Source organism: Fundulus heteroclitus, chromosome 2 (genome assembly GCF_011125445.2).
Source record: "Fundulus heteroclitus isolate FHET01 chromosome 2, MU-UCD_Fhet_4.1, whole genome shotgun sequence".
NCBI lineage: Eukaryota > Metazoa > Chordata > Actinopteri > Cyprinodontiformes > Fundulidae > Fundulus > Fundulus heteroclitus.
In genome coordinates, this window is record NC_046362.1 from 14438545 (window position 1) to 14455738 (window position 17194).

Sequence of the window (17194 nt, forward strand, 5' to 3'; positions counted from 1 at the left end):
TCTGCAGCTTTTGAGAAACAGTCCACTGAAACATGCATTTATAATTTACTCCTTATAGCCCAAAGTGCAAGAGCTGCTAGCTGCACAATAACTCATTTTCATGACAATCTTCTACAAGGGGTTTTCCTAAACTGGATGAGAACAGAGCTGGTTAAAGATGAGCCTGAAGTCTTAGTGGAGCTGGTGATTATACCATTTATTTCCTGAGCAAGCTCATAGTAATGACACTAATGAAAGCTGTGAGCTATAGCTCATACTGACAAAGTCAAAAGAAATGAGATGGGCCGTAAAAGTATGCTTGGAGCTACAGTCCACTTTCTTCAAAAGTTTTTTTTTTTTTTTATATAAATTTGAAATGCCATGCTACTAACCCCAAAATAAGAAAACCAAATTCAAAAATGTTATTTAGTGTTAAAAAAAAAACACGACATGAGTAAACAAACAACAACCCATTATCTACTGATGGCTCCCCTCCCATGTCCAACCCATGAGGGGAATCTATTTTGCCAGCAAATTTAAAATAACAATACATGATGTGCTATCCAATGCAGGGATTAGTCACTACTCAGCTCAAAAACATTTTGTCAGAGCCAGTCAGACCCCCCCCCCCCCATCTTGAGCATTATGAACTGAGAGACAGACAATGATGGGATGTTCTGCAGGGTGCTGTGAAACTTCACTGTCACTGCTTTCTGGGCTCTGCTCAGTGAGAGTTAAATTAACAAGCTGGTTATCTGCTTTAGGAAAATAAGGAAAGTTTCCACCAGTGAGTGCTACTCTAAGCTAATAAGATCAAATTAGTTAGGTGGGAAGTTATCTAATTAACATCAATGACCTGAGCAGTACCCGGCCTCTCACCCAGTGAACGCTGGACATAGGCACCAGCAACCCCCGCGACCCCATGAGAGATTAAGTGGGTCAGAAAATGGATGGATGGATGGACCTGAGCAATTTTTGCTACAAAAGTTTTGTAAATAAAACAGGACCACATTGCCTTTGAAATATTCCCTGCCCTCATTCTACTACCGTACATATTATTCGCCTTGCGTTTCATTGTTAAACATATGCAGCTTTAGGTAAATAACGATCCAGCAGCAGATTTCTTCACTTGTGATGTTGTAGCATTAACAATTTAATCTCCTACGCTGCCACAAATGTTTTGAACATGTAGAAAAACCCAATGGCATGTGCACTGCAATTTAGCAATAACCCATAATTCCCATCTACCACTGCTAGGAAATTAACTTAATTAAGGACTACTTGTGGCAATGACCTTTTAATAGGATTATTGTCTAGTTGCACAGTGCAGACGATCTGTCTGCACTCATGAAGATTCATTAAACCCCAAAACACAGTGTCTCCTTGTGACTCGGTCACAGGCGGCCAGGAGATTGTTTGGTATGGAGGACAAAAATGAGACTGTGACATCAGAAAATTTAATTTTCTGTGCCCCAACCAGATACTAGCGTACTTTTTTTTTTTTTTTTCCTTTATTCAAATAGTCACAGAAAACAAATACAAAATAGGGTTAGATCATAACCCATGCAGCATTTTCCACAGTTTGATCTCCAGCTAAGCCAAACTATAAAATTAAACATGGCAAGAAATTGACATTGACATGGATGAGATGGATCAGGACTGATTTAAAAAAGGTACTTCCTTTTTAGATGCTTCACATAAAGAGACACACCCAATTTGATGCAGTAATAAATAAATCAGTAACACCCAGATGCAGAAGCAGAATTACAACTTGTTAGAAGTAAACAAAATACATAAAATCTTCGCATTAGATCATCAAACTGAAACTCTGACTTTATTTAATTTTTTAACATTATGTTTTTAACACAAACTTTTTGTTGCTGTTGTTAGAAATAATGTTTCATGTGTTATGTTTCATGTAAATCACAAAGCCACAGTGAAAATAGCTAAAAGAATTGTGCCTCAAACTAATATTCAAACCCAACTTCTTTTTCATTCAGCTGCATTCAGGGCAGGCAGCTGTAAATTTCTATTGCATGTATGTACAGCATGCAAAAACAATCATCACTGCAGTAAACACAAAACCTAGGTGACACAACAGCAACGTCCATCAGACAGCTGCAGTAAAACTACAACGATGCGACTACCTGAACTGTGATGACTAGCCTTCCAAACAATATGCAGCAAGACTGACAGCACGTAGTATGGCACATAGAGAACAGGTCGGGCAGCAACAGACCGAGTCAAAATACTGATACGCAACATGAGGTTAAAGCTAGGCAGGACTAATAAATTGCAATTTTCAATGTTTGTGTTCCCTATTTTTAAGCTGTTGACTATACAGTGTCAGTGTTCAGTCTAATATGATTCATGACATAGATCAGCGTTTTTGAATTAAAACAAAGCATAATAATTGTTATGTGTTTGACGACAGAAGTTTAAATAAATTAATCAAAGTGGTTAAAAAAGAAACAGCTAATCAAAGAATGGCTCTTGCTCTGAATGAATAAAAAAAATGCACGCCTTAAACAGATATTGTTGGTGACTCCTGTTATAAATGTATGTCTGCTCTGTGTAGTGCATCGTCGGACTCATTGTTGATTTTAGGACATTTCATTAGCTCGAATATTTTAATACTGAGCCACCGTTATTATAATAACAACCAGGAAATGTAAAGTACTAATTACTGAACACAAGCAGGAACGTTATAAAAAGTGGATTTTTGGATGCTGCGAACGCGGCTCTTTATTTCAGCTGAAAAGTGTGACACTTAATAACAAAACAGTAAATAACCAAGTCAAAGTATCTTTATTGGCCTCCTTTGTGAGAAATTTGCCTTGTATCCAAGGATCATTGTACTACATATTCAATCACCAATGACAGAGAGCAGTAAACTCAGCAGATGTGGCCGCGGGCCTGAAGAGCAGTCATTTCCTGCTCCCTGTGGATTGCCCTGAAGAGAATATGTATTCCAGAAGTCCACTTCATCTCCATGATGCTTACAGGTAAAGAGTGGCTCTTGAGTGGAAGTCATAAAAGATGCACCTTTAAGGGTTCAGATAATCCCAGCAGACGCAGGCGAAGCCCGACATGTCTGAGGTGACACATCAGAATTGAGCGAGCTAATGGGACCGTAGGGGGTGCCGTTTGACGGTCCCGACGGACTTTCAAAGTTCAAAACAGAGCCAAGAAAGAGGATGGTGCTGGTCTTGTTGCATCTCCCAGGATTAGTGGATGTTGTATGATACCAGTTACGAGATAATCAAAGCTCTGTTTCCAAAGCCTCGTTTCTTCGTTCGAGCTCTATGAACTCTTCTATCAGAGCAGCAACCTTTTGATGGTGCAATGTGCAAGTCCACATTAAAGGGCTCATTAGTCCTGGGTTTAATCTGTCAGTGCTGTGGCTGAAACGAGTTTCTACTGGGAACAGTAATCCTCTGTGTGCGCATGGCCTGCATATATGAACAGCAATTCATGTGGGAGTCGCTGTTAAAAGTGTAGGACATGAGGATAGAAAATATATTAAACTGTGCTTTACATTTGCACAAGGAAAGTCCACTGACTCTACTGTTGATCTGCATCACAAAGATGCAGCTGGGCTCACGGGATGTCTCTAACTCACACGAGGAGCTGAACTGGTATCTGTTCAAAACAAAATCATCCAGATTTACAGTAATTTGAACAAAATGATGAGAGGAACGCATGAATTCTCAACTAAAAAATATCTACATTAATAAACGTCTAAAACCACATTCAACTATCCAACAAAACCCTACACCAAAATTATTCAAATTTTAGTGCAGGCATGTAGGCAATTTAAACATTGTTCAGACAGATTTTAAATAGAAAAGGTTTATTGAGTCACCGGATGCTTGACTCCAGTGGCAGCACAGTCTGAGTGACGTTCTGAATAATTCTGCTAATACCTATATCACCATATGGGGCATTCACTAACTGTGTATTTAGCTTTAAACCTTCATCCCCAAATGGTCAGATAATCAGTAAGAATGAGGAAAAATGAGCCAGCTAAAGTAACTTACTCTATACTGACTACAAAAAAGCCCCCCGCAAAATGGCGGCACATCAAAAGGAGCACATTTACTAACGGGGGCCTAGTTACCCACTATGACTTTATGAATTTCCACGCCAGTAGCTCACTATGGCTTTCCAATAAAATTATTGCACCCTGTTGGCTTACTAAATTACATTTTTGTGTTTTGCACTTTGCTTTTGCTCTATTTGTTAGTAAACAAAGCACTTTTTTGTATAATTACCATAACAAGACCATATAGCCAGTAGTATGATATAGTAGCATGCTCACAATGAGTAAAAAAGGAGAGGCAGCGGATCCTCCGCAGACATATATACAACTTTATAATGAATAAATTCAATCATAAGTATATGTTATGTTTTACCTGTGAAATACAATGCCAGTAGATCTGGTTCGTACTGTGAATCGGTTGGTAAAAGTAAGTCAGCAACATCCAGCGGAGTTGTGAAAAGAAAGAGGTTAAGTAAGCCTATGCTTCATGTCTTTATGTTCAGACCTAAGTAAAAGTTGGTTTTAGATACATCATCATAATTGGCTAAATGTGAAACAGCAATGCAGCAGCTTTAGCTCGGCTGGTGCTCATAAACCCTCCATGCATCCTTTAAGAGGAGTCGCAAGAGCTTCAGGGAAGGTTGTGATTTATTTCCCGGCTGTGATGATTAGATCAAATGGATTTTGTTTTTCTTATTTTGTAAATTATAAATGATTTCTTCACTAGAGTATGTGACACTCCTGCCTGCATTTAGATTTCATAACAAATGTATAAATAGCAATAGAGTCAGTTCATCAGTCTTTTGAACATTTGTGTTTTGATCTGATGTTTCTGTTTCATCCCTGATGGTTCTTTTGTTCTTCTCTGCCCACTCTAAACCTGGTGGAGGAACAAGCATTCACTTTTTTTTTTTATGATCAGTTATAAGCTTTCAAAATACTGCAAGCAGCAGAGCAGTTTTGTGAAACTATGCTAAAACTATCCAAAATGCTGTTTTTTCCCACTGTAACTGTGAGAACTCAAAAGCATCAAGGCAAAGAAGTTGCACAGAACGAATTCAGGTCACTGGGTTGTTTCCCATCATGCCCCGTACGTTTTCTCACCCAAAACTTTCAATTATTCATCTTTGTTCCACTGGCAGGACTTTGAGAGACACAATTTCAAACGTAACTGGCAGATGTATTTTTTTCTTCACTCAAGATGTAATACTTCATTCCTCATCCAGAACATTTCAGAGGATTTCCAGTTTAGTAAAAGAAGAAAAATTAGGTCTCACCCCCCAAAAGAAGCAGATCTAAAAAGACGGTTCCAGTGTAATTATACAACTTTAAACAGATATGCTGTTATGTTGTTAGAAAGGGGTCATTTGTTTTTACTTTAAAAAGCTGAAAAAGTTGTTATTGATATGATTATTGCTGTAAAACATATGTTTTACAGGCATGTCTGAATGCAGCTATGAAGGCGTTGAAGTGAAAATATTAGATTTGTGAATGATTGCTTGATGATGTTTCAAGAGACTTTTGTAAATAGTTTCTGTATAATGTAGATGGGTAAAACAAACATTTAGAGTTCCCAAACTCTTTCTGTTTCAAAACTCCAGACTTTTCCACAATCAGTTTTCAGACTTTCCAAACACTGGAGAGAAAATGAAAAAATGACTTGTTCCTGTTTATTTCTATGAGCTCTGAATCATGAAACAACACAATGCTGAGGTTGGCAGTTTGGTAAAGTTTCATTTAGTAACTTATTTAGCAAGTTAAATTAACCCTACTTTAAAACGGGTAATACTTCGAGAGTTGTTAAATCAGGAATGATTAATGCTACACTTCACACTTCTGATTTTTTATTCTTTTTGTCAAGATTTAGAGATTATGAGTTTAAGTACTTTGTTCGATGCCCAAAACCAGTCTGAGTTTTAAAGCCACACAAAGGTCCCATCTAGAACTTGTAATATGTTTATCTGTGGGTTAGCTCAGTGAAAAGTTAGGCCTTTTAAAGCCTATTTTATTTAAATTTTTTCATCTTTTTATACAGATTTTTGCATCTGAGTTGTTGTTTATTCCGTTTATGTTGCTTTGAAAAACTGTTTTGGCACTATTATTCAATGAGAAGTCAGAAGAGTCAATTCTTCTCTTAGGTTAGTGAAACCTAAAGGGGTTTAACCAGAACAATTTTTAATGGTCAGTTTTCTTCATATAACAAAGAATTAGATTTTCTACTTTGCTCTCAATTGAGACATTTTAAGTACAATATATATATAAAAACGGTAAATAGAAATATTTTTCTTTTAAATCTGAATATTTAGATGGAAAATAAGCATGGTATCGATCTGGGTACTCTGTTTAGTGTTCAGCAGAGAAACAGCCTGGGGGAAGAAGCTGCCTCTTTCAATGAACGCCCGGTAGCGCTGACCTGGAGGTGAAAATTTAAACAGTTTGTTTCCAGGATGTGTGGGTTCTGTGGAGATGTCAGCTGCCCTTTTTCTGACCCTAGACCTGTACAAGTCCTGGATGGAGGGAAGGTCAGCCCTGATGATCCGCTCTCTAAACTGTCAGGACCTGTCCTGTTTTGTGGATGAGCCAAACAACATATTGATGGAAAAACACAGGACAGACTGAGTAATGGCACTGCAGAAGATGAAGAGTTTCTGCAGGACGTTAAGACTCTGCCGGGCCGTCTACAGAACAGCGTCTATGTGTGAGGACCATCTGAGGTCTGGAGAAATGTTGGTTCCTTGGAACCAGAAGTGATCTACAGCAAACAGAGGATGAGTAGAGGCAGTGTGATGGGAGTTCTCCAGACGTCCACCGTCATCGCCACACTCTCCAGCGGTTTAAGTTCCAGGTGGTTCTGACCGCATCAGTGGACCAGCCAATTCCACACCCGTCTGTATCCACACTATCCTGGATCAGATCAATGCCAGTGGTGTCATCCGCACACTTCTCCCAGACAGGCATGTCTGAATGCAGCTATGAAGTTCAGTTATTTGTACAGGGAAAGGAGAAGTTGGGAGTGAACACATCCCATGGAGAGGGAGGAAAAAGATGCTCCCCAGCCTCGCCTGCTGCTGCCTGCAGGAAGCTGGTGATCCACTGACAGAGGGAGGCCGGTGCTGTGAGCTGTCTGAGCCTCTGGCAGAAGATGTCTGGGGTTGATGGTGTTGCAGTCTGAGCTGAAGTCAGCAAACAGGATCCTGGTGTACATCCCTGGGTGGTTGAGGTGGTGCAGGATGACGTGTGATCCCAGGTTGGCGGTATTCTCTTCTGTAAATGCCAGATCTAGTTCTGTTTGCAGCTGACCCAATCTGTAATTTTTTTTTTTTTTTTTGCAGACCTTTGCACAGGTTTGCTTTAACCTGAACAGATAGATGCAGAACACTTCACTCTGGAAACCTGTGTGGCTGTATGTCAAGCGTTACATTAAGTGAAAGGAGTCCCGTGATGGATGGTGATGTGTACGAGTTGTTCCCGGGCTCCCAGTCGGCGACAGCTGGGATGGGCTCCAGCCTCCCTGCGACCCTGAGCCAGATAATGGAGGAAGACAAAATAAATGAATGCGTGACTCCAATGATGCTGGGAGCTACAAGATATATGAAGGTCACTTTGTTAGGTACACCTGTTCAGTAGCCAATCAGCCAGTTGCATGGCGCTGAGTCACTTCATTACATCTAGATGTGGTTGAAGACGACTTGCTGGAGTACAAACTGAGCATCAGAACGAAGAATGAAGGGGACTTAAGTGACTACGTTGCTTCTTTGGACAGACGTGCTACTTTGAGTATTTCAGAAACTGCTGATCTACTGGGATTTTGACACATTACCCTCCCTTAGGTTTACAGAGAATCTGCCTTTTTTTATGTTTCTTTAAATTTTAAGTTTCCAAAGACGCTTATCATTACGCTAAGAGCTGAGCAAGCCGTAGAACCCAAACGTGCTTTGTCAGTGTCTTTTACGAAAAGCCGCAGCATTAGGCCTGACAATTTTGATTTACAGGAACAGGGTGATGAAAATCTTGATTGTCATTCTGCATCGCTCCCTTTCCAGTTTCATTATTAGGCCAGCTGCCTCTCCTACAGAAACACTGTGCAAGCAGTCGGAGGGTGTTTTATCCTCCACCTGGCAGCACATCAAAGAGCTCGGTTCACATCAGGTGCCAAGACCGGCATTTATCATCCCCTGAATACTCAACTTCTGCCTTTTGTTATGCCATTAGTGCTCAAGTTGCACCAGCAACAAATGAACATTTATAATCAGAGGCAAAATCTAAATCCATTTTAAAAATAAAAAAATAAGATCCTGTCATGATTATGCTCATCCCGCCCAATCTAACAAGCAATCCAGTGTAATTAATGGGAATAATTATTGCATATTGAAAGATGTACTTCTTTGTGAGGGTGGCGGGGGGGACAACACATTTTTGCTGCAGTACTAATGACTGTGAGTTGGTTTATGATTCACTATAATTCATTCAATATTAAAGTTGGATTTTGTGTGGGGAAGGAAGGATTATTAGATTTTCTATTTATAACCAAGAAAAGCCTGTTGTGTCCTGAGCTGAACCCCAGCGAGAGGCTGCGAGCATAAACAGAACCAGATTTCTCAAAAAATCTGATCATTTATAGCGATTAAATTCCTCAAGGCAATTTTAAAAGAAATCCGGTGAAAATAAACTGTAGCATTTACTTTCACAAACCATCTCATTTAACAACAAAACTTAAATAATTCACAATAAAGTGAAATAAACAAAAGATTGTTTTCCCCCTAATCTGATATTTTGAATACGGAACATTTTCTGTTATGTCCTCCGCAATAAGGGGGAAGACTACATAATTTACAGTTTTCCAGCCGAAAGTCCCTAACACAACTATAAGCAGGGTAACAAATGGACATTTCTAACAAAGCTGGCAAAGCATTATAATAAAAAAGTTGAGTGGAAGGAAAGAAGATTGGTAGAAAGAAGTGCACCAGCTACATGGATATTTGCAGCCTTGTGAGGATTGCAAAGCAAGGCTCTTTCAAGAGCTTGGGAGAGATTCACAAGATATGGACCGCATCTGAATCCAGAGCTTCAAGAGCAACAACTCACAGGCGTGTCCAGAAAAGAGGGCTGCAACCGCTATATTCCTCACGTTAACCCACACCAGAACCAGACACAACATTAGAAGCATCTTACCTGGGATATGGAGAAAATAGGCTGGACTGTTGCTCACTGGTCCAACGTTCTCTTGTGTTTTCATTAGGAAATCAAAGCCCCAGAGTCTGGAGGGAGAACAGGAACACAGGGGATCCAAGTGGCTTGAGGTCCGGTGTGAATCTTCCACAGTCAGTGATGATTTGATGAGCCCAGTCATCTACTAGCGTTGGTCCACTGTTTTTTTTTTTATCAAGTCCAGATTCAGCACAGGCAGCTGAGAAATGTAATGGAGATCCTAAATTTATTTTCCAGCAGGATTTGGCACCCGCCGAGCCATCCATAAGTACCACTGCCTACTTCGATGCTTCACCAGCCAGCATACGGGCTTGACTTCAACCTCAAAGAAAGTCTGCGGAGGGTTGTCAGGAGGAAGATGAGAGGCAGCAGAGCAAACGATGCTGGCAAGCTGAACATTGGTCAGTTTGCTTTAATAGTCGCCATTAAAGCAAACCGACCAACGTTTCTGGACTCAAATCATTTATGATTTGTATTCAAATTTGTGAGAAACACAATTTTTTAAATATTCTTTAGCTGCAAACCATAACCAAAATGATCAAAATCAATGCTTGAAATATAATATCACTGTGTTAAATTAATATATAGCATGTAAGTTTCACTTTTTGAACTGGATTAATAAAATAAAATAAAAGTTTCAGACAGAGACTGAAATATACTAAGATGCACCTCTATGTATATCGTTGTGTTGTCCCCAATGAGTGGCATGAAAGTTGTTGATAGACCAGATCTTGTGAGTTCGACTTGCAACATTTGCAGAAACCATTTAAGGTGAGGAACACAACTTCACTGCAGGACAAGACACATGTTTGGCTTTCAACTGTAGTCAGTCACTGTGGCTGCAATTAGGCCCTTCAATCAACAGAAAAGTGACTTCAATGAGGAGCTAGAAATAGCTCATAATCCCAAACACACCGCTGTTCTTGGCTCACAGTCACCAGACAGCCTGGCCGTAAACACACCTCAGAACAGATGGCACGTTTTACCCAGGATTTAGGATCAGATTATGCAATCCTGGCACAAAGCACCAGGTTGCATCACTGGAGGAGATTAAACATCTTCATGACCCTTCCCATCTGCATTTCCCTCCCTCCTTTACTGTAATAGTACCTCCCGATGCCCCTCATGGCGACGGATGATTAACAAAGCCCTCGTGGTGTCCGGACTCAATCTGAGCCCTACACAAACTATATAAACCACAAAGTTCAGCTCAAATCTGTTCAGTCCAATGAAGCCTGAGCCTGTTTTTTTCTTATAACCAAGCAACAAAACAATCACAGATTCTTTAAGAGCTGTGAAAGTGTAAAAGCTGACAGCTGAACACACACATTGGAAAAAGGAGCTTCATTGTTGGGTCTTTTTTTTAATACTCTTGTTTCTGGAGGAATAATTATTTTCAATTACAGAAACCTTTAAAACAACATCCTCATTTCATCTTCGACACACTACAACTAGTAACCAGATAAATATCAGCAATATCTTGGTGAATTGAGCTGATATTTAGCGTCTATGCTCTCTATAATATGTCATGAATTTAATGTCTGTATCTATAAAAACATCTGCCTGATTGCGTAAGAGTCCAGGTGGTCTGACTTAGACTGTGCAAAGGTTTAAACACACAAACACTCGGCACAAACATTTACTGTAGAAAACTGCGTTTTCACACCAGGACAGCCTCAGCAATATATTATGATATCCAGAAACACATTTTTTATACATAAAAAAAAACTGTGGCAGCACAGAAAAAGAAGGTCTAAAATAAATTAATACATTTTCGCTGTTTGTAGATTTTTTAGACTCCCTGTGAATCAGTCCCAAAGGGGAAAATGGCAAAATAGGTATCTTGTGTTGTTCAAAGTACTTTGGTTATCTGGAGTAATCCTGTCCATTCTGTTACAAGAGCATCATCCAGAGCATTTCAGACTCTACTGCTTTACCTGTTTGTGATCAGTCTTGTTGCAGATGAACATAAACGTATTATGCTTGACATATCTAAGAAGGCAAATGTTTGTCCGTACCAAATCTTAACAGCTGCTCGTGAATGCAGGGGGAAATTATGACATGACATAAAATTCAGAGGATTTCTTTTTAAACCTTTGAGAATAGGATTGGGTAAAAGCAGAGAAGAAGGCAGCAAGCTATCTGCAACAACCAAAGGTACAGCAATCTGGCTCATGTAACACAGATGAAACTGGCTATATATCCAACAGACTTTCTCGGGCTAACCCGGTCAAACTAAATAATCACGCGCTGGAGAATAACGGTTATCATTGCAGCACTCCACAAATAACCCAGATAAACAACTTCTGGCTTAAGAACACCACATATCACGTGAAATAAAGCCCCAGAAGCCGCATGGAGCCTAATCTTCTTGAACCATAAGGGCAAAGTTTCCAACAGCATTGAACACAAGAATCCAGGTGCTGAGCTTCATTCCGTTTCAACCATTCATTTGGTACAATCATAAGGATGGCAGCACCGTATTACTCTGTGAGGATGCTTTCCAAAAGCAGACAATTACCAGAGACAAACACAGGAAGCCAAAAGCAGTCCTTAGCAATCCCTTTGTCCTCTCACTTTAGATTCTGTGTTGCAGGGTGAATGTCTAGACCTAAATCAAGCAGTTAAGCTCCATGAAGATTAAGAGCTCTGAGGAAGATTTCTGATGTTTGATTTGTGCAGTGCATTGACCTGTTGATACTGATTCCAGCTGAGTCAGATTCTCCATAAATGTAATTAACAGAGTTCAAAGTATTTATTTTGAGCCATCCTCCACTGAGCAGTCCGTCTTAGTTTATATCAGGAACAAAGGCGGCCTGGCTATGACCAAATTTTGATTTGCAAAAAAAAAAAAAAAAAAAAAAAAAAAGCCCAGTTGTGAAACACTATTAGTTAAAGAAGGCTTGTAATTTTAAACATATCTAAAGTACGCATTCTCTGTGTGGTTAGAAATAATAGTTAGATCAGAAATTCCAGATAAGTCAACAGGTATAGATATTATTTTAAAATCTCTGGAGCTCATTAATGAGAGAAATAATGACTCTCCTGGATTGGAAAATTAACCTGCAACAATAATAACTCACTTTTTCATGTCATAATGGACCAATCTCTAATGGTATTTAGTAAAAACAAGTATTTTTTTCTTTTTAATGTAATAATAAAAATTAAATGTAGCAATCTCACAAAGACACTTATTTAAGAAAAAAACAAAAGCCTTGTCCTAGTCTTGAGTTTTCGTCTTTATACATATTTTGCTCTTCATCCTCCTTGTCTTCCCATCCATATTTAGCTGCAGAGCAGATTTTACTTTGCACAGTCTTCTTCATTCGTGTAGTCTGCTGGTCTGTGGTAGACTGGATCCCACTTTTTGCCCAATGACTGCTGAAGAAAGGCACCAGCACGGATAATTATAGACGATGGATGGACGGCTAGTCTGTGTTTTCATGCATAAATATACATAGATGTTTTGCACATTTCTTGATGTCATTTGTACACTTCTTTGACTTTTAATTATTTTAGGTTTAACAACTAATAATTACAGTATACAGTATTATGTTCTTATGTTGCAAATTTGCCCTTACATCAGTCTACTATTCTTTTTCATATATATATATAAATAAAGACATTTTCTTTGTATCTGCATGCTTCCGTAGAGCTCCCCTCTGAGGAATAATAAAGATTATTTCTATTCTATGTTTCTTTTTGGTTGCTGAAGAAATACGCTTAAAAGTCTTAAAAGTGCCTTAGAAACTAAATTGCACGAGCAGAATCAAAAGCAGTGATTAGCTGCTTTACATGCCGATTGATAATCTGATAAACGCTTGTCAGACTCAAGTTATTCCGAATGTGGCAAAGTGACACAAGTGCGCATGTGCGCCCGAGGTAAACTTGACGTATTTCCGCGTGGGTGAGTGGCACCCTAACTTTTTTCACTGATGTAACAAAAAACTCAGGTAGCTTGTATAGCTTTTTAATCTTTTTTTCTGAGTCCGTGTGACTTTCAAGATCTACGAATTTGGGAGATTCTTTCACGCCATCCCCCTGAGAAGCCAAAGAGCAGGTAGGATGGTCTTGTGAATGCGCAGTTATTCAAAAAGTGACCTTTATTTCTGGAAAAATCATCCCATATGCTTTTAACTCAAAATTGTCCTAAGAGTGACATAATTTCCTAACCCAGCATGTTCCATGACACGGCAAAAGGATTGAGCACCGCTACTTTGCTGTATTACATTTGACTTTCTTAATACTAAGGGCAGCTGTGGGCCGATTCACTTCTGGGCCAGTTCAATGAAACACGTCCAAAGCACATACGAAATGACGCAAAAATATCAGGAACAAAACAACCAAGACTGCAAAGTACGAATTGGGTAAGGAAAGAAATGTTCACCCAATCTAGCTGTTTTGTAGAAATTAAATTTTAGTGTGAAGCACAATGAATTGCAAAGTGTTCATTGAATAACCAATACGCTTCCATAATTTTTTTTTTATTTTATAGCTTCTTATGTGTCTTTGCTTCCTCTGAGTTCATTCTTGCGACACCTCGCTGTTACTGAAAACAGATAACTTTGATTGTTCTTCCCACAGTAACAACTCCTACACTGAAGAGTGTTGCTTAAAGGAGCAACAAGTTAGAAATTAACTGTGAAATTAACCAAAATCATTTTAATTTGTCACCCGGGATGGAAGTAACATTCCCTATAAACATTTGGTCTTCTCCATTAACAATGTCTCTATGAAGTTTTTCTCCTCTCAAAATTACAGGTATGGTGCAGAACTACTTCGGTGCAGTGTGTTTTGTGCGTTTTTCTGATTTGAAACACTTTTTTTCCAACTTGAAACATTTAGTTTTTACTTATTGCTCCTTTAAGCCACGCTCCAGTATTGTGCGTTCACAGTTTTAAAGGAATCAGAGTTTAGAGTTTGTGGCAAGCTAAGTGATTGCACTTAGCTAGCTATAGTCTGGCAGTAATAAAATGCTACTTTAAACAAGTGCTATAACTTTAATAAAATAAGTCTGACATTTAGCATTAGTAAAACCAATATACCTGATTGAACTGAACAATATAAAAAAAAATAGCAAGGACAAAAATAACAAACTTGCATGTTTTTTTTTTACAGTTCAGGGATCACCCGAAGAGGTGATTTGCCTCCCTCTTTATACTGAAATGTATTATAGATGACTGTAAGATCAATTTACAGCTTTTCCTAATTTATCAAAACTTTTCACATCAAACACATATTTCAAATATATCCCTAAATATAACAAATATATATATGCATTGTCCCTGACTGGGCTAAAGAAAATGCAGAATCAACTTTGAATTTTGTTTTAAGAGGATTTATGTTGCCAAAGTCCATCCCTTTCTCTTTCCCTTTAACAGTGCACTTAGCAATTATGAAATTATTGAGCATCCCCTCTGGCCTTTAGTAAGACTTTCACATTAATCTGATCTCATCTGCTGCAACATGTTTCCAGTTGGCTGGAGTGAAGACAGGAAGAGACTTAGTCTGAGCTATAAAATAGATAAAATGGGATATTATCTGGAATGTCAATAAGACGAGGAAGAATGTTCCTTTAAGAAAAGCACATTTAACGAGGTTATTTTATAATCTAGATAAAACGAGGCGCTGGGTTGTTAAATGAAATCAAAGTAAAGCACACCGTGTGTGGATCTATGCGCATACAGGTCACAGAGAGTTTGATTTTAAAACAAAGCCAGAAACAGCACTGAGAAAAGTGAGCAAAAGGAGACCAGCTAACACCCTCAGCAGGCTCAGTCACGAGCAGCTCAGCTCAGCTTCTTCTCATGAGAAGCCAGAAGAGTTTCTAACGCCTCGACCGCACACATAAACACTCCCTGTTTATCAGCTTGAGTCATCATTAAAAACACAAACCTTTTCTCAACTATCCTCTAATTTTAGACAGCCTGAAACTAAAGGGATTCAAGTAGGACTAATTTTCTCAAAGGAAACCACATTTTATGGTTACAAAAAAAATCAATACAGCTCAACATGTAATCAAGCTGCAAAGAAGATGGTTTGGATTGGTTTTTAGTTACAGACTGCAGCAGATTTCCAATCATTTTCAGTACATGAAGAGAAGTTTTTTATGTTTTGTAATATTAAGATTTTTAGGTGCACCGACATTTTTTTTTATTTCCTGGCCGACATTGATTTCCAGTTGTCTTGAATGTCTGTCACAATCGGATTTTGACCAATTCTTTTGTTTTCCTAACAACCTATAATATATAAAAGAAACAGAGGTATTAGTTTTGATACTAACAGAAGACAAAGCAATGACAACATTATCCGCAGCTTGTGTGTAGTTGTTGTTTGTATGCCAGAAAGCCCGAGTTCCTGCAGCTGTTTTTTCTTTTATCTTTTTCATAGACTTTCCATTGTTGTTCTGTTTCAACAATTCAAATATCAAAATAACCATGCAATAACATGCAATAACTTAGTGAAAGTTATTGCAAGGTTATTTTGATATTTAAATTTTTTATTATTATTTTTTTTATTTTCAAGGGATCTTTTGGTATAAATGAACGGGGCGAGCAGGTAACTCAGTCAAACACCGTGCGCTCTTTGGAAGCTAACTGCAACCCCTCACTTTCAGCTAGAAACACCATCAAATCTTAAGCAGATCATGACACATTGGAAAGTCCGTAAATGCTTCAGCTTTTTAACATCTTTTGGCCATTTTTATAAAAAGAGAGTCAAAGTTTTTGACAGCTCCGTCCCTTAAAGCTGAGGACATTACCAACTCTTCCGCTAAGCTGAGTTGCAACATTTATTCATTTGGGCAAATTCATCCTATTGCCACAGCTTTAACAAATTATACAACCAAATGTAGAAAAAATATATATTTTTTTCAATTGTATGATTTTTAAGCCACACTGTTTTAGGACAGGCCTCAGACAAAAGGAAACAACATCACATCCTTCAGAGAGATGTTAAAAACAGAAAAGGTTTTCCAAGAGTACATGGTTATGTGTCCACATTTCTAGCAATAAGCCTGTATATCATCTGTGTTCCTCCAATGCTTGTAGAACCAAGCGTTGAACTTCTTAGGACGTATGCTTCTCTTCAGGCCTTTCAGCTAATTTGAACTCATCCTTTCAGAATATAGTATGCAGCAGTCATACAGGAAATGCACATATCTGAAGTCTTTTACTGAATTTTATTGAATTAATAAATCGAAGGAAAGGTGTGGATATTCTTGTTTTCCAGTCGAATCCCGAATAAAAAAACCCTCAGATTTTCCGTATTTGACCTGCTGATCTCTGACTAGAGCCAATCAAGGCAAAATTGGCTTATTTTGATCTCTGGCTGCTTATACTCCCGTTTTTATGAGTAGCTGAGTGTAAATGTGTGTGGAATTGATTTTTTTTTATTTATATTTTTTTGTCAGTGTGACATTAAATATAAAATATAATGTAATTGTCGTCAGAGCTAAAATTACATATTTTGCCTGAGCTTTTCAGGGAGACAAAAAGCTTCTTTACCTTCAAAGTTAACTAGTCATGCCTCTTAGCAGGTTAAAACAAACAAACAAACAAACAAAAAACATCAATGCATAAAATACTTCTCAATCTCTGGTGTTAGTTATAACGAAGTCCAATTTAAACTACTCAACAATGGGGGAAAAAAAGTATTGTTCTCAACAAAATAATTTTAAGAAATTGTGAGTTTTATGTCATCACATTTTCAACATAATGCGTTATGTAAAAAAGTGACTTAAAGATCGCTTCAGTCTGACAGTATTAACTTCATTAAAATATCACCAGTGTAGCATTAATTAGAAGATAATTCAAAACGCGCAGAAACAGGCTTCATCCCAGGAGAAGGACCGTGCAAAGCGTCCAACTCTGCGTCACTCTCACCAAGTACAGACACCACCAGCACGAAAACTGTTCATCACGGAAAGAGAAAAGTCGCCCCGCAGTTTAAAAGAAAAAAGACGAA

General features: G+C 38.4%; 1 protein-coding gene across 4 annotated transcripts in view; it reads right to left on the reverse strand.

The window, feature by feature from the left end:
* ano3 (anoctamin 3) overlaps positions 1 to 17194 on the reverse strand; it is a 66833-nt gene that overhangs the window by 37871 nt on the left and 11768 nt on the right. The gene's annotated exons all lie outside the window — the stretch shown is intronic.